Raw genomic sequence first — 3,965 nt, 5'->3', positions numbered from 1 at the left:
TAACATTCACGTGTTAAGTCCATGTGGAATTTAGTTCTGGTGCAGGATGGACATCCGTATGGCTGGCTTGCTGTCCCTGCACCAGTAATTGACCAATCCATCTTTTCACCCTGAGATAGTAACACTACTTCTGTCCCGTAGCAGCTTCCCAGATGGTCGTCTCTGTGCTCTCCTGTTCCAAGGTCTACTTTTCTATCCTTAGGACAATAATGTGTCTTAAGTTAGTGTGGTCTTAACTGATGAGGACAGAGTTCAGTACCTCCTTTACATTCTTCCCCAAAATTGTCATGGCCATGTCGTTTATTTATCCATGTGGATTTCAGGAACAGCTTATTAAGCTTCACGAGGACCCTAAGACTAACATGCGACCACAGGACCTTTTCTCCCAGACACACCACACGGCTCCTATTAGAACATTTCCTGGGCATTTCTGTTTGTGTAATAAGTTCTTGATTTTGAAGATGTTCAGTTTAGTAAACCTTCCTGTGTATCTACCCCAGCAGCTGCGTGTTTCTGGTGCAGACACTGAGGCTGTGCTCTGAGGCCAGCGTGGTTGACCCTTTCAGACCGTTCCTGAAGTTCACCTTCGCCAAGGAATTTTAAAGCTTTGGCTTCTCAGAGGTGATCTCCAGTTTTGGAGCATGTTGGGGACTTCCTTCCAGGCCAGGCCATATGTGGCTTTGCCAACAATCCCTGGTTATCAGCGGGGTTCTTTTTCGGCCTAGTCTCAGGTTGACCACTGGGCCTTTGTCTTGCTCAGCCACGTTTCTGACATTTTTCTTCTTCCCATCTTTTCACATCCATCTTTTCTGATGTTATTTCAGCTCCTTTAAGCAGCATATGGGTGGATGAATCCTATCTCAAAATCTGTCTTTTAACTGTAGTATTTTATCCGTTTGCATTTACTGTGATGACTGATGAATTCAGACCTAGTTCCAACAACAGTATTTTGTACTCTCTATTTATTGCAGTTTTCTTTGACATTTTTTTCCCTTCTTTTCAGTCTCCTAGCACAGACTGAGTAACTGATCAAAGTTCCTTTATTCCCTTTACTTTTGCTGCTGGTATGGAAGTCCCCCATTCAAGTGCAGTTCTTTTCATGGCCGACCGTAAGCTTTGACGTGCACACTTGCTTTAGTGAACTCTGGACCTCAGGACTGTGCCTGCTACCCCCCCGCCCCCAACAGCGTGAAGACATTGAAACCTTGCAGTTTGACCACTTACTCTATTTTCCAACATGCTGTTTTCAGTATTTTACTTTGGCCTTATCTTTAAACCTCCCTAAATTAGTAATCCTGGTTATTTTTATTACAAGAACTAGTTCTCCATATGTTTACTGGTATTTTGATCCCTGCCTCTTGATTCTCTGCCTTTGCTACTCATTTCTTATTGGTCAACAGCTTCTTTCCAAAAGTCTTTAATGCTGTGAGTGGTAACATTTCTTTCAATCTTTATTTGTCTGAAAATGTTTTAATTTTGTCTTTACTTTTGAACAGTAGTTTATTGTAATGTAGAATTTTAGATTTTCTTTCCTCATTGGTCCGTAAAGATATCGTTCCATTCCCGTGGGCTTTTATTATGGCTGAGGAGAAGTTGCTCTCTGCTCTGATTATTGTTTCTTTGTAGAGAATCACTTGCTCCTCGGCTGCTATTACACTTTTCTCTTTTTCTTGGGCAATATTCATTTTACTGTGTTGCATCTGGTAATGGGTACATTTCACCTGTTTTCTGTGTTGAGTTTGTGTACATCCCGGTGGGTGTAGACTTGGGTTAGAATTTCTAGCAAGGCTTCCTTTCTTCATTCACAGCCAAGCTACACTAAGCTCTCTTGCTGTTTCCCTGGCCTAGCAGAAGTGAAATTGCTGGAGCAAGGTGTCTGAGGAAGTTCAAGACACATTGTCACATTGCCCTCCAATTAAAATACTACTCTCACCAGGAGTTCATAAACACAATTTCCCAGTTTTCTTGTTAACCTGGACAAGTGGTTTTCAACTGGGGGCAATTTTGCTGCCCAGGAGACATTTTGCAATGTCTGGAGACATTTTTGGTTATCTCAACTGGGGATGGGGTACTACTAGAATCTAGTATGTAGAAAAAAAAAAAGAAAAAAGAAAAATAGGGATGCCTGGGTGGCTCAGTCGGTCAAGCATCTGCTTTTGGCTCAGGTCATGATCCCTGGGTCCTGAGGTCAAGCCCCCCATCAGGCTCCCTGCTCAGTGGGAAGCCTGCTGTACCTTCTGCCTGCCACCCCCCCGGCTTGTGAACTCGTGCTCTCTGTCTGGCAAGTAAATAAATAAAATAATTTAAAAAATTAAAAAGTTAAAAATAGAGCTACCTATTAAGCTTCAATGTATTTATTTAAAAAAAAGGTATTTATCCAAAGGATACAAACATAGTGTTTTGAGGGGCACCTGCACCCCATTGTTTATAGGAACAATGTCCACAACAAACTATGGATGGAGTTCCGATGTCCATCGACAGATGAATGCATAAAGAAAATGTGGCATGTATACATACAACGGAATATTACTCAGCCACCAAAAAAATGAAATCTTGCCATTAGCGACGACATGGTTGGAACTAGAGGGTATTAATCTAAGTGAAATAAGTCAGCCAGAAAAAGACAAAATGCCATATGATTTCACTGATAGATGGAATTTAAGAAACAAAACAGAGGAATATAGGGAAAGGCAAGGAAAAATAAAAGAAGAGGAAAACAAGAGAGGGAGACAAAGCATAAGAGACTCAACTATAGAATACAAACTGAGGGTTGCTGGAGGGGAGGTGGGTAGGGGATGGCGTAAACTGGGTGATGGGCATTAAGGAGGGCATTCAATGTAATGAACCCTGGATGTTATATGCAACTGACAAATCACGGAATTCTTCTGGAAATTATTTTATTTCTTTATTTGAGAAAGACAGCATGAGAGAGTGAGAATACAAGCAAGTGAGAGGGGTAGAGGGAGAGGCAGGACCAGACTCTGTGCGGAGCAGGGAGCTGGATATGAGATTTGATCCCAGGATGACCTGAGCCCAAGGCAGACTGACTGAGCCACCCAGGTGCCCTGAATCACTGAATTCTACCTCGAAACTAATAATACAGTATAAGGTAACTAAATGGAATTTAAATACAAAATTTTAAAAGAAAAATATATATATTGCCTTGTTTTGTATGTTTGATTGGGATATAGAATGTAAACTGATTTTCTTTCCAGTGGATATAAATTGGTCTTTTTTGGTGGTTGCGGGGGGCAAGTCTGTAGCTTCAGAGGAGTTTTCTTCATTTCTTTAAAATCTATTAGTTCTGGGGCACCTGGGTGGCTCAGTTGGTTAAGCAACTGCCTTCGGCTCAGGTCATGATCCTGGAGTCCCGGGATCGAGTCCTGCATCGGGCTCCCTGCTCAGCAGGAGTCTGCTTCTCCCTCTGACCCTCCTCCCTCTCGTGCTCTCTCTCTCTCATTCTCTCTCTGTCAAATAAATAAATAAAATCTTAAAATAAAATCTTTAAAAAAATAAAATAAAATCTATTATTTCTATGAGGATAGGTCTTAGTGTTGACTCCTCTGGTTCCGTCTCCCGCAGGCATCCAGGAATTTCTCTCTGATCCTATCTCAGTATCTTCTGTTCATTATCTGGTCTCTTGGCTGCTTTCTTTTCAGTATTCAATGTCCACTATAATTTTGCACCAGTGTTGCCCTTATGCATCTTGTGGATCAGCCTCTTTTCCCGAGAATTTTTCTTCAGTTTTTTCCCAGTTTTTACAATTCTCGTTTCCCATTTCTTGTTTCTTGCCCACTGCTCTTTAGAGTCATATGTTTAAGGGAACTTGTACCTTTTCACGGCTACAAATGCTTGTTCGTACATTTCATTCAGGTCAGGATGTCATTTTACAGTTTTCCTATGTTTTGTGATTGATTTCAGGGGGGTTCTTTACTGAGCTGAAATGTTTGACTCTCTATTTCTGC

This window comes from Eumetopias jubatus, unplaced genomic scaffold (genome assembly GCF_037043125.1).
Source record: "Eumetopias jubatus isolate StellerSeaLion01/CBP00866 unplaced genomic scaffold, mEumJub1_p1.0 scaffold_66, whole genome shotgun sequence".
In the NCBI taxonomy this organism is placed as follows: domain Eukaryota; kingdom Metazoa; phylum Chordata; class Mammalia; order Carnivora; family Otariidae; genus Eumetopias; species Eumetopias jubatus.
Note: the sequence above shows the minus strand (reverse complement) of the source record.